Raw genomic sequence first — 25263 nt, 5'->3', positions numbered from 1 at the left:
CCAAACGGCTTTGCTTTTAAATCAGATGTGACGAAATCGGCATGAAATGATTCTCAATGTACACCTTTTAACATGAGCCACCATTAAAAGTAAGTATAGCAATAAAGTACACTAATGTGCATTAAAACGGGATTAATCAGAATAATTAATGACATAATGGTATATCTGGTCCCTGCTCTCTCTACTCTCCAAGCTCTCATACAAAATCCATAACTTCATTTATTAAAACTATATGAGCCTTCCTAATTTTCCACTTAGTTTGGCGAAGAAAATTTATTAACGCACACAGAACACCTGAATAATTAATAACCGAAAAGTCTCTTTAGAAGAGAGAGAGAGAGCTGCATGCTGAGATGGCATTGTATGGAAAAATATGCAATTCTTTCTCATTCATTCACTGTTCAGTTCCGGAGGTAGGAGCACTGCTGTTTAGGTGCGTACCTAAAGTCGGATGGGGGAGGAGTGTCCTAAAATATTCTCACTGTATGAAAGCCTGCAAGGGGGAGCCTTTCATCTTTTGCAGATTTTTCAAACCAAGATCTGGGCCGACTGCTAAAATAAAAGATAAATAGCCTTGCTTGGAGTGCAGTGCAGATACAGTCTGGCAGTGGCCGTGGAAATCCAGATGAAAATATAATACTGTCTGTGGAGAAAAATAAAACTCAAACTAGGCATGAAGTAGTCAGCTCCAGTCAAAATGACTACAGTACTTTCTGCGCCGTCATTTTTTTTTAAACCCAAAAAACTAAATTTTTGCCTCAAAATAAAATGAAAGATCCTCTTTTCTGCTTTAACACCTCTCTAATCTAACTCAGCAGTCTAAAAGTGGAGCTGATTTTCCCATTTAAAGTGCCTGAACTCTCAAAATGATGTTACGGATTTAATGTTATGAAATTCTTTTTTTTTTTTTTTTGCTGCTGCAGCCCCTGTGAGCCTGTGTGAGCACTCTCGCTAACACCCGCTAACCTGCTGGGGCTTCAGTGAGCAACCCCGCTAACATCTATCCTGCTGCAGCTCCTGTGAGCACTCCCGCTAACATCTATCCTGCTGCAGCTCCTGTGAGCACTCTCGCTAACACCCGCTAACCTGCTGGGGCTTCAGTGAGCAACCCCACTAACATCTATCCTGCTGCAGCTCCTGTGAGCACTCCCGCTAACATCTATCCTGCTGCAGCTCCTGTGAGCACTCCCGCTAACATCTATCCTGCTGCAGCTCCTGTGAGCACTCCTGCTAACATCTATCCTGCTGCAGCTCCTGTGAGCACTCCCGCTAACATCTAACCTGCTGCAGCTCCTGTGAGCACTCCTGCTATCATCTAACCTGCTGCAGCTCCTGTGAGCACTCCCACTAACATCCAACCTGCTGCAGCTCCTGTGAGCACTCTCGCTAACATCTAACCTGCTGCAGCTCCTGTGAGCACTCTCGCTAACATCTAACCTGCTGCAGCTCCTGTGAGCACTCCTACTAACATCCAACCTGCTGCAGCTCCTGTGAGCACTCCCGCTAACATCCAACCTGCTGCAGCTCCTGTGAGCACTCTCGCTAACATCTAACCTGCTGCAGCTCCTGTGAGCACTCCTACTAACATCTAACCTGCTGCAGCTCCTGTGAGCACTCCCGCTAACATCTAACCTGCTGCAGCTCCTGTGAGCACTCCTGCTAACATCTATCCTGCTGCAGCTCCTGTGAGCACTCTCGCTAACATCTATCCTGCTGCAGCTCCTGTGAGCACTCCCGCTAACATCTATCCTGCTGCAGCTCCTGTGAGCAGTCCCGCTAACATCTAACCTGCTGCAGCTCCTGTGAGCACTCTCGCTAACATCTAACCTGCTACAGCTCCTGTGAGCAGTCCCGCTAACATCTAACCTGCTGCAGCTCCTGTGAGCACTCTCGCTAACATCTAACCTGCTACAGCTCCTGTGAGCACTCCCGCTAACATCTAACCTGCTGGGGCTTCAGTGAGCACCCCCGCTAACATCTAACCTGCTGGGGCTTCAGTGAGCTCCTGTGAGAAACTCCCGCCAACATCTATCCTGCTGCAGCTCCCGTGAGCTCCTGTGAGCCCCTGTGAGCCCCTGTGAGCGTTCCTGCTAACATCTCATCTGGCGGGGCTCATGTCACAGTAACTGCTTCTGTCAGAAGGAAATTCAATTCTGGGAGACCTTGAGACCGCGCTGGATGATGCTGACAGGGAAAATATTTTGTCTTTAAAAAAAAATAAATAAATAAAAAAAATTGTCAGAGCGGAGACAGAGGAAGGTCTTTGTTTTGTTTATTAGCCAAGATGGCGCAATACCCCGCTAGCTCATTTCTGCATTGTCACAAAGCATTTTTTTTTTTAATGTAGCTTTGCATAAATTCATCGCTAATTACAGCTTTTGAACAAGGGCTCGTATGCCCATCTGGACTGAGTTCCGCATCACGTCGTGGAAAGTTCTAGAGAAAAAGCAATCTACCGGAAAATCCAGCAGTTGCCTGTTGACAGGGAAAATAAATGGAGTTCTCAGCCTCTTTGGGAACAGATGAGATGACGTGCCCCTACTAAAAAACAGATTTAAAATTGACGGGCAGTTGTGTCTGACATACCACATCAGCTTTGTCATGTTTTAATGTCAGCAGAAAAATGGGACTTTTATATTGTTTCCCTTTGAAGCGAATACGCTCGGGCCCGTCTGCTTTCTATAAGCACAAGGCTTTCCGTCGCTTTGCCAAACATAGCAAAACTCAGTGAAGAAAAATGGGTGCTTTTTTCACAAGAGAGTGCACCGCATTTCAGAAGTAACGTCAGTACGAGTATGAGATTAGAGAAGTAAATGGGACGCAAGACTTTCCCAATTTTCCTTCAGAACTTTTTACGGGGCCTATTTTAAAACAAACGCACGCAAGGCTCACAGTTGCAATGGGCCTATAATAATAATAATAATAATAATAATAATGATAATGCAGCTCAGCCTGTTGAATGGTGCATTTTACTGATATAGCCAACAGTATATAGGTGTTCTGAACATTAATGCAATGACTATCTTCCCATCCACCCACAGAGATGTAGGAGTGAAACCTTTTTTTATTAGTGAATGTATTTATTTTTGGCTGTTGAATGCAATGCCAATTAATTAATTCCATCTTCACCCTCAGATATTAACCTTATTGAAGGCTGTTACTATGTGAAACATGCAAGCATGTTAGCTTAAGCTCAAGAACGCAGTTATGTTCTGAATAAATAACATTACTAACTAGGTAAAACATATTCAAACTTATTCGTTTAATTGGCCTTAATATAAATGCTGGGAAGGAGGAACTGGGTAGGATGAAGGGAAGGACGTTTTTGTTTTTGTGTACAATAACACTTCCTGTACTAATACACAATTCTTCATTTCAAGGTTCACTTATGAATTATGCCTCCATTTTTCATTTTTCTTATCTGCACCATAGCGCACACTATGCTCTGGTTAGAGCTTGCTTTTCACAGGTGCACATTAAATACGAATGACTGACCAATAATTATAACATGAAATTATTTTTGTACGTTGATCTTATCTGACGTGTAAAAAAAAAAAACAGGCAATTTTCAGTTGGGTTTTCATCTTTCTGAACCTGAATTCTCCTTTATGGAGAATGTTCTGAAATAAACTCAGAAATAAACATTTAGTGACACGCAGTCAGAGTTTGAAATGACCCGTGATGCAGGTTTGGATCTGCGTACTTATTTCAGATGTATTTTTAATGAGTGTTTACTCGCGCTGCGGATGAAGCTCGGGACTCTCCCTCCCTGCGAATGCTCAGCTTCGTTACCGGGGGAAACAGAAAAACGTGCGCGTTTGACATGCACGAAACTGCGTTGTGTGATCTGTAGTGTGTATCTGCATGGCTTTGATGTCACGGGGTGAGGTGCCTGCAGGGGGGGGGGGGGTCAAAGTTCTTATTTAGACTCCACCCGACAGAGCCCAACCTGGTCAGGACCAAAGACCTGTCCGTCACGTAGCCGAAAAATAACTTCAGCCCTGGAGCATTCAACGTTTTGCTGAACGCTTCACCTTTTTCAATTCCCATCATGCTCGGCACCAGTGCTTTTACTGTATATACTCCGTGCATATACGTATATATGAGATGAGAAATCCCAACCAACCAGCCAATCCCCCCCCTCTCTCTCCCCGCCCCCTCTCTCTCTCTCTCTCTCTCTCCCCCTCTCTCTCTCTCTCTCTCTCCAACATTAGGTTGCGGTCATGCTTTTAATAAGAAATCAGATGCATCTTTTATTTAGGAAGACAATCATTTCACTGAATGAAAAATGCGAAAGCCGATATATCCGCAAGTATCGCGGCGCTCTCCGCGGATGACCCCGGATCCCGGCTCCGTCCCGACCCAAATGGGACAATCAATCACAGTGGCCGACAGGACGTTCCTCACCGGTACATTACGGGGATAACAGGATGCGGCCCGGCGCGAAATTCCCCACCCGACGGCCAATGATCTTCGAAGCCAAACACCGGTGGGGCGATTGCGTGAGCCCACCGATTCGCCCCCTCCCCCCCCCCCCCCCCCCCTCCTCCACCTGACCCCCCCCCCACCACCCGGGATTTTTGGCCGCTCCAGACTGTGCTCTTCACAGGTCATTCTTCAGCTGAAGCCATTCTCCATCAGCTTCCATTTCAAGTGGGATTTTTCAATTTCCCAAATTCTGCCACCCCTCGACCCACCCCCCCCCGACAACCCACCCAACACATGTGACCTGGGCTACAGCCGTGAAGGTCAGACAATCTTTTATTAAACCACCTGCCCACCCACCCCACGCCCCCCCACACCCACACCACCCCAACAAATCAGTTGAGGAAATCCTAATATAAATGGTGGATAAATCTCCCCTGCTCCAATATTATAGAGTGCTCAGAGATCCCATCAATCAGAAGAGGGCCAGTAGATTATCAGTGTCCCGGATGTGTTGAATTATAGGGACCGTTTGGGAGAAAACCACGGGGAGACAGAGAAGTCCCTATTGCTCAAAGTCAATTTTGCGCTCGTGCGGTTTCCCATAATGCCGCTCGGCCGATGACACGCAGTTTGTTTTCCGCGTGCTACACGCAGGTCCCCACCGCTGGACGGGATTTCAATCTCCCGCTGGGATTTATACGTCTGTCGCACGTCTGGAGCATCTGTTTTAAAAATGAGCATGAGAGAGAGAGAGAGAGAGAGAGAGAGAGAGAGAGAGCGAACTGTATCTCAACGAAGGATGGTTTCGACTTTCATGCTGATTTCTGACTTGCGTGAGCACACGAGTTTGCACTCGGGAGCGTCCTTCAAGTTCAATTCCACCCAGCACCTGGAAATCAAGTGCAGTGACTCATATTTCACGTGTATTTGCATTCTGTGCGGGGGGGAGGGGGGTCAAACTCTGTGCCATGAAATTTATATGAATTTATATCAACTCAAACCCAGTCTCTTTCATTTGGGGGTTCAGGCCTGGTGTTCACTCTGTTTGCTCTTTTTGAGTAGCAAGGCAAGAATGAAAAAATAAAATAAAATAAAAACTGCCACACCACATGTGGTCCCATTTGCGAATCTGTTTGGCACCTTTGATATTTTACTTCAGTATCTTATCAATTTTAAAGAAATCCTTGGATCCTTGTATTTATTTTTTTTACAGTTCATAGAAGAGAGCCTAATCCAATGCATCCTGCTCTGTGATTGGTCATTCAGGGGCAGTTCGTTTTCATCTTTGGCTGTTACACTCCGTAGAGACGTCCAAAGAAATGACCTACAAAGACTCAACAACTCGCGTCGTCAAAAACAAGTCAACGGGTGCTAACACACGAGGACGGTTTCGCCGCTCAGCGAATACGTTCCTCCATCTGCAGACGTCCCGCCGGTCTGCTGGCAACGAACGGAAACTAAACCGTCACCCGAGCAAACGCGGTTGGCAGCCCTGAGCGCGGTGACTGTAAGAAACGACAATAAATATAAATACGCTGAAATAAGTGCGGAATCCGAAACGAGGGAACTATTTATGGTGCCGCAGGCTAAAGGCCGGCATACGCTCCAATGTCGTTTAATAACATCTAACGATGACAAATTCTGCTCTTCTGGTCTGCAAACACTCTTCTGCTTAAGCAAATTAGTTACGGTATGCTGTGGGAAATCCTTATAGGGAAAGAGGCAACACGGGCAGACAGGAAGACTGCATAGTAATGCAAAGCGTTTAGTGATTTTTGAGTTTTTCTTTAAGAAATATTAACGTACCATGAAATATTATTTTTTGGCTGGACCGCAACAGCGGAGCCAGCCCTACAAATGCGAATGTCAGTGACTGAGTGATGAAGGTACACCATTGGTCGGCCGGATCACGTGTGTTAGGTCCAGCCACATACTAGGTTTTAACCTGGTCTTGTTTATTGAAATGTTAAACTCTAACTTTTAAAAAACTTTCAATCTATTTTAAAAGGCTCCAATGTTGCGACGGCATTGTGGCGTTCGGTCCGCCGAAGAAGCGGATTGGTCTCGGCTGCATGGGCTGGTGGAGAGGTGCAGACACACCTGGATTTGCGTTAACTACAGTAATCGTCCAAGGTGCTTAAAGGTGTGTTCCTCGCCGCTGTTTGGGGCCGAGACCAGGAGCGCACACACCGAGAGACTTTTGATTTTCGTTTCGTTCCAGTTTTCGTTTGTCCCAGCACGACAAGAAAGTTAGCCCACTGCTGAAAAGCTGGAGGAGCTGGTCAGCTGAAAAGCGGCCGAGCTATGAACGACCGAAAGGCTCCCACTCTGTTTTGCTTTCTTTTGTTTTTGTTATTTTAGTTTGTTGTTTCATTTGTTTTCGCTCGAAACTCGTGAGGGGGAAGGGTGAAGACGTTTGTTTATTTGATTTTGTGTGGTGTGCGTGCACTCTCTCGCCCTCCATGCGGCTACCAACGGCGCACTCCCAGAGCCGTCGCATCTCCCTCCCAGGGGTGTCATGCTGGCGTGTGACAGGCATATTTCAGCAAATCGCTTGAATAAATGATCAATTATCACGCGTATGAATTTCAGGCGTGTATATCTCAGTTTTGTTATTTGTTGACTTTATAATTTATTTCCCTTATCATACACTATTGGCTCTGGAAGTAGAGAATTTTTATCTTTGGCAGGCGGCCAGCCAGTCATTGCCATCAAACATTACGTGATTTCAGTGTTCCTCATGAGACATGTTAGCAAGTTAAGTAGTCACACTGATAAACTCATTAGACCAATTTCGAGGTGGATATGACATCACCCCGAGTAACAACTTCCTGTTAGAAGTGTTCTTGTGGTATATATGTGTTGTTGGGTACAGTCACACAGAACATATACAGTACTTCCTGTGAGTACTGGGTTCTATGTGTTTCCGAACTGTCACATTACCTGCATGCCTGTAGATGCAATGGATTATGGTCATTGTAGTTATTGTGATACTACTGCGTAGGAATGGGCTGGAATCACAAGGCAAGTGTCCAATCAGGACGATTTGAAAATAAACCAGGTTATTCAGGAACTTGAACTAACAAGGATGTGAAACAAAATTACTGGGGTAATGTAGTCTTGAAATAAAACCACATTGTCCATGACTAACCTTCAGTAGTTGCTTCGACTTTTTGCAAATGGATCATCCCTCTATCTCTCCCTCCCTATCCCACACCACTCTCCCTCTGCCTCTCCCCTCGTGAATTCACTCTGTGTTTGAGATTTCACCCCAAATCCTAAATTACCCATTCAATTAAATTCCCCCCTGCTGGTATTTCAGAAATAATGATGTTCCATTAGGAGCATCTGTGCTTAATACTGGTTCTCACTGCCGGTGAACAACAAATTAGACCCATCTGCCGTATAATAGAATAAACACAATAAAGGAAGTTATTTTATCCCCAGTCTGGGTATGGTAATGAGCGGATAAGCATTCAGAAACATTTTAAAATAAGAGGAACGTGTTTGTCCAGCCTGTTCGATCATTGCATATTATAACTTAAATATAATTACGCATTTCATAAAAATTGGACGGGAAACGCTCCTCGCAAAAGAAAAGCCCTCTGTTGCGAACAAAAGAGGAAGGTTTGACTGCAGTTCAACTTTTTTTGTCGTTCATGTTTTGTGTGCCACACAGTTTTCAAATCAAATCAAATGAATTTTATCTGTACAGAGCTTTTTACAGAGAACCGTCGCAATGATGCTTCACCGAGCAACGGAAGGAGAACTGAACAATAACCAGACCAGAATCCCCAATAAGCAAGCAGTGAGGCCAAAAATCCCCCGATGGGAACAAAAAACACCCAAGCCATGGTGCGAAAAACCTCCCCAGACCTGTTTTCACATCTGTTTGTGTGTTATGTCCTGTGCGATAAACACTCTGGAAAAAAAATGAACCATAGACTGCTTGCCATGAAGTCACTTTTTTTCCATCAATCGATCGTACTTTGAGAGAAACGTTACAGAACCGGTAACCTTTCCCTTTCCTACAGATTGAGGAGGACATTGAATGGGATAATCGCTGGATATGGGGCTCGACATAGAGGTTATCGTGACCTACTGAAATACAATTTTGAGAAAACAAGGACAGGTTTCTGGAAACAAAGAGAACAAACCGTTGGCCCTAGTTATACCCTTTCTTTTGTCAACCTAATAAAACACTATTGTTGCACCGTCAGTTGGACTGGCTCAGTTCATAACATTGCAAGTGAACAATGAACATTTCACTGTCATCCGTCTCCACAGAGCCTTTTGTTGGAAATGATTTCTTTACCGATGATGCGTTTGACAGAGAAGCTGATACAATGATCAATCAGATTTTGGCAAAAAACTATTCGTCTGAATATTGCCTGGCAGCACAGAGAATTTCTGAGCACGTTTCATTGTGCCTTTAACGCATTCATAATGTGTCTAGGACATGACAGGTTCCACGCTGTAGACATGAATGAAATCCAGGCTTTTGTGCTCATCATCTAGCATGCTAAGCATGCGCCACGGCACCAGAGAAGATTTCTGGGACAGGCCTGGGATATGAAACCTCGACGCATCTTCGTTTTGCATGGCTAGAGTTCCTGCGTGAAATGCCAGCTAGTGCTGGGCAATATATCGATATTGTGATATGAGACTACATATCGTCTGGGATTTTGTATATCGTAATATCGTGATAAGACATAAGTGTTGTCTTTTCCTGGTTTTAAAGTCAGCATTACACTAAAGTGATGTAATTTTCTGAACTTACCTGACTGTTCTAGCTGTTTTATTATTTGCCTTTACATAGGCATTACTAATGATTATTTATCAAAAAATCTCATTGTGTAATTTTGTGAAAGTACCAACAGTCATCCCTGCAGTATCATCACAATATCGATATCGAGGTATTTGGTCAAAAAAATATCGTGATATTTGATTTCGTCCACATCGCCCAGCCCTAACGGGAAGCCGCCCGACGGTCGGTTTCAGACGAGCTCTGGAGCGTTCAAACCCCGCGAGGTCACGAGGAAACGGCTCCGCTTTCCCCCACGATGACCGTGGTGGCCGAGGCGCGGTCACAGGTGAACGCTCCGTCACCGTGTGCCCTTCACCTGGGTAAAAAACAGCCGGAGAGCCCCCCCCCCCCCCGCCCCCTTATCGGGCTGCAGGTGGAGAACTCCCAGCTAGATTACAGCCAGATATCTAGAACTGATCTGCACGTTCATTTTACTAAATCACAGAAGACAGACACTGGGATTCGGGTTTGGAAAACAAAAAGCAGGTTTTTATGGAGCGCTTGTAACCTCCGTGCACGGATATAATGCTTTTTTAATGCTGCAGCGATAGTTCAGGCAGGTGCTCATATTTTGTTCTCTTCGTCTGACACTGTGATTAAAAATACATCACAGCAGTATTCTCATGGCAACCATTTTTTCTTCAATAATACAATAATAATAAACTCTTTTTTTTTACTGCACATTTAGAACGTTTTCAACCCGTTTTCAAGTAGCAAATGGAAAACTATCATAAAATCAGGATATAATTCTCAACAAGATGTACAAACACAAAAACGAACATTGAAAGGTAATATAGTATATTTATAACTTCAGTTTAAAGGTGTGATGTTGCTCTGTCATATAATCATGGCTGCTTTTCAGATGTGGTGTTTTTCTACAGTTTGTCTCGAATGCTAAATTCACTCTAAAAAGTCTGCAATATTTTGCCAAAAATCTCTGATAGAAACCAGACCGTTTTTTCCCCCAGTATGATTAAATTCTGTTCCTCATTACTGTCATATTACTGTCTACATAATGGAGTTATGAACAGAAAGGGCTACGATTTGCTCAAATGCCTTGACCTATTGGCCTTTGCGGTGCAAGTTTCGCGGATCAAATCATAGTCGAGCCGAGCTCGAAACAAGACGTTGCAAACGCTTTCAACCAGTCAATAGCCAGGAAGGATAATCGCTTCCGTGACAAAGCGTCGCTGGCATTTGCACTGTCCAGGTAAATGCCACTGCCACAAGGTATTACCATTTATCAATATCCCATGAACTACTTTGCAGCCTTTGGCATTCTGTTTTGTAAATAGAGCCTGTTTCATTTTGAATATGGTGCATCGGCTTCTCCCTCCGTCCCTCTGCAGGTGCGATCCCAAAACCGCACAACAATACCTGACATTTCAACCTTTTGCGGATCTTCGCACTATATTTATGTCATTCAGGCATGTTCTTGCCTGCTTCCATGGCAACATCTCTACTCCTGGTCCTATCGCCGTGGATACCAGGTAAGAGAGCTGTCTGGAAGAGAGGTGGGTAGCTTCCAAAGGCAGACTTCGTGAAGAGAATAAGACTTGCTGGCAGGGTTCTGTTGGCCATAAAGGATTTGAGCATGGTGTTGACAGAGCGAGAAAAATCACCAAATCTGGCATCAGTGAGCAAAAAAAAAGATTCCTTCAGAACTCCAGGGCAAAGGATTTTGCTTATAGAGGAAAATAGCCATATAAAATTATTAAGATATTAATTATTATTTATTAATATAGTTCACGCATTGTTTGCAATATACATTTATTTATCAATGTACCTATCAATATAATTTGGATATTAGACTTTAAATTGAAATTCTTAGGGCAGTTTTCAAAGATAGAGCCATCAAAACAAATACACATCAATAAAAAACAAAGATAGACTCAAAATTAAATTTAGAAGCAGGTTCACTCTATTTCACATTTATTAAATTGACTTTGAGTTCCATGTTGCCAGCTCTGAAGTGACAGTTATCACACAAGACTTTTTTTCCATTCATTATATGGTGAATGCACCAGAGACAAAATACATTTTTTTAAATGCTGTCAGGTCATTCAAATTCCACCTTGAGAATAAGCTCATTTAAAATACAAAAAAAACAAGTAAATGGTAGGAGTATCTAATCTTAGTGTATGGAAATAAGATAAAAATTAAACACCATAAAAAAAAAAAAAAAACAACGCTGGGTCAGTCAGTGGCAGCAGGTGTACTATTGCTATTGCTGGCTTTCAAAAACCGACAAAACAGAGGAACTGCCAGACGGCCAGAGTTCACATTTCAAAAGATGTAAATTATCACTACTAATAGTCAAGCTTGGTTTCAGGAAAGACTGCTTATCATCTGCAAGCATTTGCCATGTTTGGCACCACATTTATTACATCAAGCCTAATCATTAGGAGGTTAGTGATGGGTAAAATGGCATGTGATTGGAGGAGAGGGTGGGCGGGGCTTGTGCATCCAAGTCATAGCTATATTCTGTGAATTGACCAGTAGTCTCACATCAATTCAATGACTGGGGTAATTAATTAATCGAGAGCAGATAGTCTATAGTACAGCATCGCTCCTGGACCCATGCCTTTATATGAGCTACCTTAAAAACCTATTCGTACGCGCATCGCTGTAGCCAAACTACTGTAGAACTGTAGATGCATTTTTCATTACATACCTTCCAAGTTTAAATATTATTTATCATTTGTGTTTATCAAAATGCTTTTTAAACCGAAAGAGGAAATTTACTGCAAATACTCAGGGCAAGATTTCGATAAATGCATTCACAGATCTTGTACAGAACTGAGGTCTTTGCTAACATGGTTAAAGCTCACTGCGAGGGGAACGTTACAGAATGGCTCCAGTTTAATCAGTTGTGCTGCTTTGAAGGCAACCGACACAACACAATTAGCAAAGATCTTCGCTTGCATGATACGAGATGACCCTTTCTAAAAATAATAAAAAAACAAAGCAAAAAAAAAAAAAAAAACTGCATTTACAAATCCAAACCAATGGTGTCTAAGGAATCTCTAATAATAAATAAACTGATTTTTAAAAAAAGGTCATTAAAATTAATTTGATGATTAACGGTCGTTCTTCATGCGACGGACGAAATTGCGTATGTTGGTTAAGACTGGTTACTACATAGAAAAAGCAGCAGTGGCACCAACAGCTTCAGAGACTCCCCAAGGCCGCCTGCAGGGTCTGCCTCTGATCAGATTCCCCAGCCTGAGAGCGGGCTTGTGGAAGACAGGCCCAGCGAATGCATTATGGAACGGGAGAAACGCACTGCTTCATATCAAGCAGGCTACTCATTACAGGGAACTCATTTCGCTGCTCTATGCCAAAAAAAATAATACATTAAATGCTTAGTGGGGTTACTGTTGTCTAATCCAAAGAGAAATTAATCTCAAATGCTTCCGGAAAAAAAAAATTTAAGCATTACTAAAGCTGAACCTCCAAGAGAAAGCGTTGGACAAACCACTGAAGCACCAAGTGGCTCTGAGAAGACTAATTATCAACTACCCAGAAAACTGCTAGTTTCACATATTATTTAAAAAAAATTTCCCAAAAGAAATATGCGCACTTTTTTAAACGTGTTTCACGGTGTCTGTGTGTCCAACCTTTAATCTCCAATCAGTGTTCAAGCTCTTTTTTCTGCATCAAACAACCACGCTAATTATGCTCTTTTAGCCGTACCCCTGTTAGGTTACACTGCATTTAGCAAACGGTCTAAGGAGCGCGTTCACCTCAGACGCAGCCCTTGCATTACATTACATTAGATTTAGAAGCTCTTAGAAGCAGCACATTACTGCATTACCTTAGCTGTGCTTCTCAGCAGAAGGGCCTGTACACTTTTATCTTGCTAAATAGGTATTGCGAAGGACAGCCAGGAAATCCTGTGCTGAATGTAACGTTTGCAAGAAAGTGTGTACATTTAAAACAAAAAAATACAATAATAATTGAACGCAAACATTTCTGAAACAGACACTCTTTTCTGTCTGGATCTTCTACACCTACAGCTGGATTTTGCATGTATGTCCAAATCAAACATTTTCTAGGGTTTTGTTTTCTCAGAAGAATCCCTCTTGTCGCTTCACAGACAGATCATTATGGTGATTTGCCATAAAGGACTGTAATTATGCCGATACCCACTTCCATTTTAATAAGCCAGCTTATCGCATCTCGCACAGATACCGAGCCCTGCGTCTCCGTGCGTGGAACCAGACTGATTCCCCGCTCCGTGCGCCGTAAGGATTTGCTTTGTGGGTTCCTTCTGCCTCCGATAAAATAAATATTGAATGGGTACATAAAACAGCCGATGGCTCGTTGCCGTGGCTGCACGTGGGCGACGTACATGAGGTGTGTCTTCGCGGATAACACCGCAGGGCATTCCTGACAATCTCAGAGAACTGTGCTTTTAACCGCCTTTTTTTTTCTTAGTATTGGCAAACTAATTTTACTTGAATTTAAAAATATATATCACAGAACTGCCAATCATAGGAGTAAGGGGGAGGCTGGGTGTTGGCAAGCATTGATAGATAGAAAGACTCCAAGACTTGAAACCGAACTAAACTTGAAAAATAATTCTGATGACAAACTGGACAGGATCCAGTCCACTCTTCGCCTTTAATTAATTATCTTTGCAACATATAGTGCTGCACTTTAGGCTATTGGAGATTTATTTAGCTTTATCTCACAGTTGAAGCTGAAGCCAAAAAATCATAAAAATAAAATGGCCATGTTTGCCTCCATGAGCCCAGACCATAAGGATGGGCTCTGCCTGTTGAGTCTGGATCCTCCCAAAATGTCTTCCTACATGTCATCCGGGGAGTTTTTCCTTGCCACTATTGCCCCTAGCTTGTTCTCAGTGTGTTTAGGCCAGGGCAACCTCCGAAGCGTACTGTTCCAAATCCTGTGTAAAATACTAAAATACTGTCAATAGAATTTGACTGATTGATTGATTGATTGATTGATTGAATGATTCACGTTGAAAGGGATTTATATACTCACTGTATTCTCGTCACATTGTCGTATTTCCCAGACAAAATATCTCTGTTCAGATTCCTGATTCAGCTCTGATGAGTAATTACTCCTAACACCCACAGGATTACTCCCCAAGGCTCCCAGCCAATTATAAGCCTAACCCTAACCCTGCTGGCACACCAGCGGCCCACCAGCGGCACAGAGGTGGCACACACGCGGCTCATCAGCGGCAGACCCAGCCGCCCCCTGGCGGACCGGCGGTGGTCAGAACTGTGCCTCTCGCAACGCTGCATCAATGCAGTGCGCATACGCCTCCAACCGCCAGCACTAACAAGGGAGGCAGAACAGCGTGACGGGGTGGCGAATTAAGACTCGTAAATGAGAGGTTGCAGGTTTGATTCCCAACCAGAAGAGAAGGCAGTATACGCACATCCCGCTGGCACAGCCAGCTACAGGGCAAAAGAATGAGACAATGAGAAAACAAAAGATCCTCATTAAAACCCTAGACACAGTAAGTCCAGCTCCTTTCACACCGAAGAGGTACTCTATCATGTTTTTCTTTCCTTCATTCATCCATCAAACAAATCTCATGTATTTTATGTCCATACGCTCGCACCGTACCTGCGTAGCATACCAATCCTGTATTATCTCATTGATTCCCGGGAAGAACACCGCCACCGTACCCTTGAGCAAGGTACTTAACCCGTACAAATGGATACTATGTAAAAGGAAAAGTATCTCCGCTAAATGCCAGCAATTTAATGTAATGTAATGTCATGTAATAAAACCACATAAAAACAGCGTCGTAAAATGGATAATAAAAGGCATAACCGAGCTGTCAGACTCCGAAACACAGGCGTGCCCTCGCCTCGTTTGTGAGCTCAGCTGACGATGATGATGAGGATGAAATTGACGCTCGGGTCCATTTGCTAACACGACGCCGACGCCGCCGCTGCCGCCGCCGCCGCCGCCGCCTCGGGCGGATCCGTTTTCCGACGGATCGAACACGACGACGGGAGAATCGGGTTTGTGGAGCAGTCCCGCACGTGGAGGGCTGATGTTCGTTAGACGGGATCACGCGCTGCGAACGATTTCCGCCAGAACGACGTCGGACCGGGTTTTAGCGAGGCTCTGACACGCCGTCACTCCCCAGGGCCAAGGCCGGCGAGGGGAAAAAATCAAGCAGCAATCGTTTTTCATTTCATGAGTGAGTAGATTGGAGTGGGGGGTGGGGGTCGGGTGGTGGGGGGGGGTGGCAGGTGGATCAGGATGGGGGGGGGGGGGAAGGGGGGTTGAGGGGGTTGAGAGGCTGGAAGGGGAGGGGCCGGGGAGTTGAAGTAAATCAGATGTTTTCAGCCGGAGGAAAGGATAACGACTCGACCGGAAAAAGTGACTGTACCGCCAGCGCACCGGGACAAACAGCCACATTCATCAGCTGTTTACAAGAAGACAACGGCCTGCAGATCTCTGAGCCCAGCTATCACTGCAATTCAGCCCGATGGAGGGAGAGGGGTGGGGAGGGCAGACACAGAGAAAACAAGATGGCGGCAAGAATAGGGATGCTTTCAACCCCATTGGTTGCCTGAGAGGGAGAGGGGAGCAGCACTCTCACCCTTAACCCTTTGAAGAACAGTTTTATTAGAATATATATATATTTTTTTGGAAGTCAGTTCTAGAACTCCACTGCTTTCAGTTACCAGTAGCGATCATTACATCAGCATTAGAATGCTCGGTTAAGAACATTCTAACCACGTATTTGTGATCTTATGGACTTCAAGACATGGACTTGGTCTTAACTGGCCCATTGTCCCCTTGAACTCAAACCTTACTGACTCGGGAACATTTTTTAAAAAAGCCTTTCTGGTGTTGGACAGAACAGTCTGGCTCTCCGTAGTGTGTCATCGTAAGGTTACACATGGGACATTGTGTAAAACCACCGCCCCCCCCCCCCGACACACACCCTACGCATCCGCCCTCCCCCCTCCCTCGCCCGGTTGCAGAACAGTAAAGCGTTTTCTATTTCCCAGCCTTCTTTACGGCCCCATGTCCCTCGCCTCCCCTGAAGCTTTTTATGTAACTGCCAGCTTTTATATGCAAGCCGATCTATTTACTGCGAGGACGGAAGGTGATGTACGGCCTCTGCTTACGGAGCTAAAGCAAAGACCACCGCCGCTGGCCGACGCCTCAGTTTCACTAAATTAACCCGGCTCGCCACTCACATAAAATGAGAGACCTTTTTATTTATTTATTTATTTATTTATTTCCTTTTTTTTTTTTTTTTTTTTTTTTTAAAGAATGCTGTGGTTGTCACTTCAGCACAAGAAGGCCTGATTGATGCCCCGGTCTAGGGGCGAAAGAGAAAAAGCGGAAGGTTGGGTGAGGTCCGCGACGGATCGGGAGGGCCAGCGGCTGCGGGTTCGGGGGGGGGGTCGTCAGGAACACGGAGCGGCGTAATCAGAAGGGTAATTACTCCGCTGCAATTTGCCCGTCTCGTGCTGCCGCAGAAAAGCCAAAAAAACCCTTCAGAGATAGAGAGAGAGAGGATAGCGTTTAACTGCTGAGGGAACTCAAATTATCTCGGGTCTCTCCCCCCCTGCTTCTCAGCCACAGATAAGAGTTCCGCTGGGTTCCGGAAAATTCCATTCCAAGGGCATTCTGGGTAACCTTTTCCCCCACGGAATTGAAAAGGCAGCTCTTAATCAGCTGGGGCTTAATCTGCCCGGAACAAGTAAATTCATTCTTTTTGTGTGTTTATGTGTGTGTGTGTGTGTGTGTGTGTGTGTGTGTGTGTGAAGGATATCTGCATTAGTAACATTGGAGTCTACCAAATTGCTCTCTGTATAAATAGATTTTGTTTCACATTTTCTCTGCGCTGCATGCAAATTCAGCTCTCCAAATGTACTTTACACTGATATGCTGCCCTTTCAGTGAACGTGGGCTCTCAGAATCTCTTAAAGCTCAAACATACAGTCATGGCTAAAGCTTAAAAAAAAAAGAGCGTATTTGTCAAACGCCAGGCGATCAAAAGCCGAATAAAGAGATTCAGAAGACTCACTTTAAGGCCCTTTAAAAGGTAACTCAACCTCACTGTCAACCAATGTCAGCTGTACTAAAAATACGGTGAAAAAAAAACACTTTTTCAGAATGTCTTTCATCTTATCCAGGCCGTCTGTTTTGACTTCTCCAAATTTGGAGCACTATGTCTCAGAGAAATCAGTCCCAGCCGAGATGTTATTACTGCATCAGTGAAATTCTGACTCTCATGTTTATGAGTTCTGATATGCTGTGATATGCTATCAAGCAAATCTGTGAACTTGAACTGTGAATGATATGCTAGCTTATGCATTGCATAAGGCAATCAACATAAATCTTTCTCTCAGTTCAGATTAGAAGGTGCAGCCTCTTCTTGGACAGCTAGCAAATAAATTCATTCAAGATGCATATAGATACCTAAGAAAAACAAACACTATTTTAAAAAATAAGGTTTTAAGAAACTTTTCGCGACCCGGAGAAGCTGTCTGCGTTCACTGTCCGTCTTCAGGCCCATCAGGCAGTGGTGTCTGCTGGTGTCAGAAATAAACTGATTTATTTAAGTCGCACACGCATGCTAAGGAGATCACAAACTTCGTTTCCAGGGCCTTATGTGGCTCCTGGCTGAAAGGAAACCAGACAAAGCCTGCAGAGGCTAGTGGCCTCCAGCCCAGCTCTTCGCCTTAAACTTCCCAGCTCTTCGCCTGAATGCAGGGCAATTTCGCACCTAGCTGCTAATAAGGCGTGATCAGGGCTTCAGTGCTAAAGGATCACTTCAGTCAAGTCGAGCAGCAGAGTGGTCTTTGTAGCGATGCAATGCTTCACACAGAGACGACAATCAGCTAGCGGCCGTCGTTCAACGATAGCTACAATCAACGCAATGAATACCTGCCTGCCTGTGTGTATTTCAGCAATGTGGGGGGTTGGGGGTGCGGGGTGGGTGGGGTTGAGTGGGGGGGAGTGTATTTCAGATCCATAGCAAAGGGTTTATTTTTATCAAAACGTTGGTGTGGGATAATAGTTTTTTTTTTTTTTGTTGAAGGCGATTTTCTCTGTGAGAGATTCTCTTTACACTTTTCACTGTAGAGAACATATTCGGGACAGATTTACCGATGATATTTACGACATTCCCCTCAATATTTTTGTCTCTCTCATCACCATGGACGTAGATCCTGGGAGGATAGGGGGAACATGTCCCCCTCCAACTTTGGGAAAACATTAAAGCGCCCCGCCCCCCTTCCCCTAAATATTATGATGTATTTTGTTATGTTGTACAATGTTACATTGCCTGGTTTTATTAGTGCCGAGGGCAATAAGTGGCGGGTTAACACTCCGGAACATTCCCGCCAGTCAGAATTCCAAAGATGGGGAAGGACACTGACGGAGGACCGGTAATTAAAAGCGCGGGATTTGTTTCTCAACATTTTACGACACGGTTTCTCAAACTTCTATTGACATAAAACTGGGGGTGGAGGGGGGTGGTGGAAATCGCACCTGACTGGGTCTAATCCAAAACGTTGGCTCATTGCGAGTCAAGAAATCTCCATGGCGAGACTTCAGGTAGTAAGAAACTTGGCAGTCTCATCGGTGCACCTGAAGGTGTCTGAACAGTCTGGCATAATTAAAACCTGACAGAGATCATGGCGTCCAGGTTAGGATAAACCTAAAGTGTGATTCTAGCCTACGGAGATGACTAGAAAGGCAATTAAAGAGCTGTCTGATTCTCACAGGCGGCTTTAAATATGAAATGATTGACAGTTCATTATTTTAGTCCGCAATTCTGCATTTTTGAAAACGAAAAGTAATATTCGAATCGGATTAGCATCGACGGAAGGTGTCTGGCAACGTGGTAATTACCAAAGCATGATGGGTAATTTCGGTTAGAGGCAAAGCAGCCTTGTGGGTAATTTCCACGTTGTAATAATTCAGTGCCTGAAAAACCGACCAACTGTTTTTCAGTGACCCCGAATGTCATCAGAAGAATACTAATCCGGTGCGAATTGAAGTGTGCGAATTTTAAACACACTCATTTAGCAAGCTGTCAGCCAGGGGTTAGGACTGGGAGACAAGACAAAGAGACCAGATACAAACCAAGGTATTTTTTTCCCCGTTTCATTGCCACGTATAGCTCATCTTCAACCAAACAGAGCAGGTTTGTGCAGAGAGAGAAAAAAAAAATTAGGACCAAGAGATGATGCTTTGGATAATTTGGAGACATTTTTGGCTCCTTTATGCGAGTGCTTATATATCGGTTTATACTTTAGTGGTTTATTTTTTCCCACAATAAATGTAACTGCACCGGCTTTATTTAACTAGCATCTGGTAGGGAAACTAAAGAAGAGTTCAGATTTCTCATTTTGTTTTTTGTTTTTTACCCTATATTGGTATTATTTCTGTTTTTGGGCCTTTAATTTTAAGTTTTTTTCTGTGGGTTGATTTTTAAATGTTGAAATGTTCTGTTTATATCATTCTAATAAGTACCACTTACTTACTTAGCATTATATTGTGTTGCTTACAGCAATCAATTAGGGCTTACCTACACTGTAGCCAAATCCTGCTAACCGTCAAGACTGCTTCTCCATTGAATCGATGTCAGCCCCATTTGAAGCCATTATCCTGGCAGCAGCTTTCATTGAAAGGAGGCAGCGCACGAAACTGGAACCGGAAAAAAAAGATAAAATGTTCATCCACACGCTCTCAGAAAAAAAGGTAAGGAAAGGTGTCTATCAAGACACAAACACTGTTCCCTGCGGTGGTGTCCTGTAGGTATACAGAATTGTACCCTTAGCCAGCAACATATAATTCATTATATAGAATTGTACCCTTAGCCAGCAGCATATAATTCATTTGTACCTTTTTTTTTTTTTTTTGCTTGTAATAGTACCCAAATAGAATATTATTGTACCTTCAGGGTACATTTGGTCAATTTGTTCCCTAAAGTGCATAAATGGTCCTCCACTGGACCATTATTTCTCAGAGTGCATAAAATCTACATTTTGACTCCTTCTGTGCTACTTCAGCACAGCGGGCTACCATTGTTAACATCAAAACATGATTCAATTTTAAAAGCTGCAATCCTTACGGCAGGGGAGATCGAGTCCATTTCTGCAGGGTCAGTGTGTATGCCGGATTTCTTTGTCACAAAATTACACAAGTCGAATTGGCTAATTGGCTGAATACAGTTTAACCATAGATTAGACCACGATAATGTGTGTCATGTAGGGACCCAGGAACAGTCTTCAGCTGTCACTCATGAACTTATCGAGAAATGTGTTGGGCCAATTAAAATAATCACGAGCAGAATTCGGCCTGAAATCAAGAAACAGATACGAACCACCCAGCCCTCCCCTGCACTACAGTGAGATGTTGAATTGCTGAGGTTCCTGGTTAACAGGAACCCTTCTTCACATATAAATCTGAGCGATTATATTTATGCGGTGCATTTCATGTAACAGCATGTTTCCCCTGTGTCCGCGTGGGTTTCCTCCGGGTACTCCGGTTTCCTCCCACAGTCCCAAGACATGCAGGTAGGATAATTGGAGACTCTAAATTGCCCGTAGGCACGAGTGTGTGAGTTAATGGTGTGTGTGCCCTGCGATAGATTGGCGGCCTGCCCAGGGTGTGTTCCTGCCTCTCGCCCAATGCACGCTGGGATAGGCTCCAGCACCTCCAGCGACCCTGACCAGGATAAGCGGGTACAGATATTGGATGGATGGATTTCATATAACATTTGCCACAAAACCGTAAACAGCAGACTCCAGCCTAAAACCCCCGGAGACGCAAGTCTAGAGGACGGGGGCGTGGATTTAACATGCAGACACCCTCCAGGGGACTAGACTCAGCTGGGGGAGGGCCATCCTCCTCTGTCCAGTTCAAGGTTCTGGGCTCATAGGCACCTACACAGTCTGACTCCAAAAAAATTGTCAATTTAAATAAAGGAATGCGCTCAGACGAAAATGACACAGCCAGACATAAATGTGAGCTGAACAATACTTCAGTTTTCACTGTGAAGGACATTCTTTTTTTTTCACCCCCCCCTGAAAATAACTACCGAGTTTTATGAATGCCACTCTGCGAATGAAATGAATACTCCGTCAATCGGTGACAAATGGCCCGAGATCTCCTGAAGCACTCACTCAGCGCTTTTTTGGAGGGGGGAAATAAGTTTACAGGTTTGATGCAAAATGATGAGTTCCAGGTGTCAAACGCTTTTCACAGCCTGTCGGGGGTGGGGGGGGGGGGCGTGTTGGGGTGGGGGGTTTGGGGGGGGGGGGGATAAGAATAAAATCTCAGCGTGAATCCACCTTCGGGCGCGAGAAATGACAATTATTCCCATGATGCTCGGTCTGGGACAGATTTCGCCCCTCAGCTAATCTCGCAGCGGTGATGGACAGCACATTCGTCATGGCAACGCCTTGCACAATTAATAAGGAAACAGCGCAGGTGACATATCAGCAAGCCAAAACGGTGGCGGATGGGGAGACACAAGGCTCTCACATTTTGTCCAATATTTACACCTGCTCTGTGGTAAAACAGGTTCAAAGGGTTTTTCTTAACTTACTTTTCAGTTTTGAAGGAATTGACTACTAGAAGTGGAGGACTTGGAGTAGTCGTCGGTACTCCACATTTACAGAAATATAAGTCTGAAAACATTACACCCAATACTGAGGTAAAAACACAAGTCACACGAATGCATGCCTCAATCACTTTCTAGTTTCAAGCCATATTCAGTATGGAATAGGACCAGCTGTCTGTAACACACTGTTATCATCAACACCTGTGAATCCGCAAGCAGTCTGCAGCTCTTTCGCAGTCCTGTAAGCGTTGGCAGCTCTGATACTTTATGGCACCATTTTATGACAGACCGTCCACACCCCCCCCCCCCGCTCCCCGCCCCCCAACATTAATAACTGAGGTCATCTCTGGCTGTTACATCTGCTTTAGCTCTCGAGCGGCTCATTTAGGATTTTCGACCGCAGACGGATGTTCTCCCAGACACACACACACACACACACACGCACACAGCACAGCATCTGAAAAGCATCTGACAGGTAATAAGATCTATTGCCAGAGACATCAATCCCCCGACACCCCCCCCACCCCCCCCCCCCCCAGCAGCAACTGAAGGATGAACGTACTGTCAGAAGAGGATGAACTTATTCAAAGACGGTCGGACAAAGCGGTCTTTCACGGACCATCGCAACCTTCAGCACTTATTCGCCTTCACTCGTCACATAAGGTTTGTTCTTCGGTGTCCAGAGACATTCCACTATAGGCTTTTCAGATTGCACAGTCACATATCCATAAGTGAGAGAGAGATTAAAGAATCAGAGATAAGCTGAGGAAAAAAATCACCAAGGATATAACCAAGTATTCTGTCATCAATGTCATTCCATTAAAATTCATATATACAGTATACCATTACATTTATTTGGCAGACGCTCCAAAGCGACATACAATAAGTGCATACCAAGAGTCATTGGAACAACTACAAAACCCAGGTCCGATAAGGTACAATGCTCATTTTGTACAGCTATTCATAGCCGTACTGGATGTCTGTTAAATGAATGGTTTTACACTATTGTAATGTGGTGAAGGCACAGAAAAACAAGATTTATATGCTGGAATACGCTTGGGCCTACTTTGACCTCCAATTCATTTTTATTTGCTTTTGTATCGAACGGTTTAGAGGCACAGGCCAATGCTACGCCTCCAGGGAGTCATCTCTGTACAGAATGTGAGGTCACGACAGGCTGTTAAATCTCGGTGCCGACGATGTTAATACCTACCTGTTCTAATGTTCTCGGAACGCGGCTTGTATTGAAACGTTTCCCGCTGGGAATCGCAGCCCTTGACCGAAGACGTTTTTTCAGACGCGAAAACGATTCGACCGCTTTGCATATTTGATTTGTATTTTCGGCGTTTTAGCGCGTGCTTGTTCGTGGATTGCCACGGTTTTGTATTCCCCCGGAGACGGTATCAGACCCAGTACTAGACTTCTCTGATTGGAGAGGGGGCGGAGGCGGGGGGGCAAACTCTAATCTGGTCATTCTGTTGATGAGGCTTACCCGCTTGTATTTTACAGTGAACCCACTGAGGTCATGCCGGTGTACTCTTCTATTTATGGCAGTGGATGACACATCTGTGCCTACATCCTGGAGTGTGTGCTTGATCTGTTCGGCAGTTGAAAAGGAATTCTTATTCACAATTGAAATTATTCTTCAGTCATCCACGGCAGTGGTCTTCTGTGGTCTGCCAGGTTGTTTGCTGTTGCTGAGCAAGCCAGTGCATTCTTGCTTCTTAACAATTTATCACACGGTTGATTTTGACACTCAATGTTTTGGGTATGTCTGATTCATTCTGATTTTTCAGCCTCCGGGTGACCTGCTTTACTGGAACTGACACTTCTTTGATCCTCATGTTGACAGACAACAGCAAAACACAAATGCAAATGCCACACTTAGAAAGAACTCCAGACCTTTTGTTATCTTTCTTGTGCAGGAGCTATTGATGCAACAACACACAGAAAAAGAAACAGTGGAGCAGCCCATTGTCTTATTACCTTTTTTTTTTTTTTTTTTTTTTGAGGGGGGGGGGGGGTGGGGGACTATGTATAAAAAGGGTTATACATAGTTATTCATATCCAGATCACCCAAATATGGATGTAAATACCATTAGATTAAAGCTGACAGTCTGTACTTTAATACTGTGCTCTAACCTTGTACTCTTTGTTTCATCTCAAATTCAATGTGGTGGAGTATGGAGCCAAACAACAAAAATGGTGTTACTGCCCAAACCCCACCCCCCCGCCTCCGCCCCTTCGCCCTGCCCCCCCCCGATTTAGCGAGGAGGTTTGTTTTATTTTATTTAGATGCCACGATGCCAGTTTGGACATTGGCTCTGGGACTTTTTCCTCCAAATCCACGACGGCGCGTTAGCTTAGCGTCGTTAGCGCATTCTCCCTCCTCCCTGCTGTGAAATTGCGAAACGCCGCTGGATCGCGTAAACGGCGCAGAACACATAACCGCCGGAGCTGTCCTGAGGGACAGGTGAGGTCGCAGGTGCGGGCGCGGTCGCCAGTCTGTGTGGGCGGATCCCTGACGTGCCCCGGCCGAAGCCCTGGCAGAAACCCCACGCCACTTCATTTCACTGCCCGGTCCCAGGCTGGCACCGCCGTCAGGTCCGTCTCCTCAAAGCGCTTCCTCTACCACCGCTTGTCAATCACACGCCCCTCCCTCCAATCTCTCCCGCAACACGTGGAAGCAAATCCATCCGTCCGTCAGACAGGAGAAATGATTTTACTTTTTTTCGTGATCCCGAAGGTCATTTAAGGTACTCGCTGTGTATATTTATCATTATCCTTTCCATAGAACACCTACATTTACAAGATATTACAGTTAATTCCATTTCTTTAAGGGTAATTCCTCTTCTATAACTAACAATATGACTGACATTGTTTATGTTTGTTTTATTAGATTTTGTTTTATTTCATATTATTATTGGCGAATGAAGGTTATGACACTGTTGATATTCCATGAAACATTTTATATCATCCATATATTCTATGCATAACAAGAAAAGCTACATCGTTGTAATGGAATTTGTTGGACAAAACAATGGAATGAAACAATTTAAATGTTTATCTTAGAACAATCCTGCCTTTGGGACATTGTTGAAAGATGGCGTGGATGATCTTGTTATATCACTGCAAATATTAGACTGACCACCTGCTTCTTCAGGGTAGACGCAAACTTTTCACCGGCCTGCAGAACTGATCCATGTTCACCTATTCTTACAAGCGGTTTACATGGATAAATTCTTGGTTTCTGTTTCTATAGCAACCACAGTGAAGGCAACATTCCAGAAAACATTTAAAACTTCGGAAGTTTTGGAATCTGAACATGTGAAACAAACAACAGGAAACACACACGCAGAAGCAAACACAAACACACACACACAGACAAAATAACACAAGCACATACACACACGCACACATATGTATGTGTCCTCGATTG

General features: G+C 44.3%; 1 long non-coding RNA gene across 1 annotated transcript in view; it reads right to left on the bottom strand.

Moving 5' to 3' along the window:
* Positions 1-16548: 16548 nt before the first annotated feature.
* LOC118220105 overlaps positions 16549-25263 on the bottom strand; it is a 42290-nt gene continuing 33575 nt past the window's right edge. Inside the window, exons 2-3 of the long non-coding RNA XR_004763918.1 lie at positions 19785-19903; positions 16549-16738 (exon numbers count right to left, since the gene is read on the bottom strand). This is a non-coding gene — a long non-coding RNA (uncharacterized LOC118220105). The remainder of the gene's footprint in view (positions 16739-19784; positions 19904-25263) is intronic.

This window comes from Anguilla anguilla, chromosome 2 (assembly GCF_013347855.1).
Source record: "Anguilla anguilla isolate fAngAng1 chromosome 2, fAngAng1.pri, whole genome shotgun sequence".
NCBI lineage: Eukaryota > Metazoa > Chordata > Actinopteri > Anguilliformes > Anguillidae > Anguilla > Anguilla anguilla.
The sequence above is the reverse complement of the archived record's forward strand: the minus strand, read 5'-3'. Positions and strand labels throughout refer to the sequence as shown.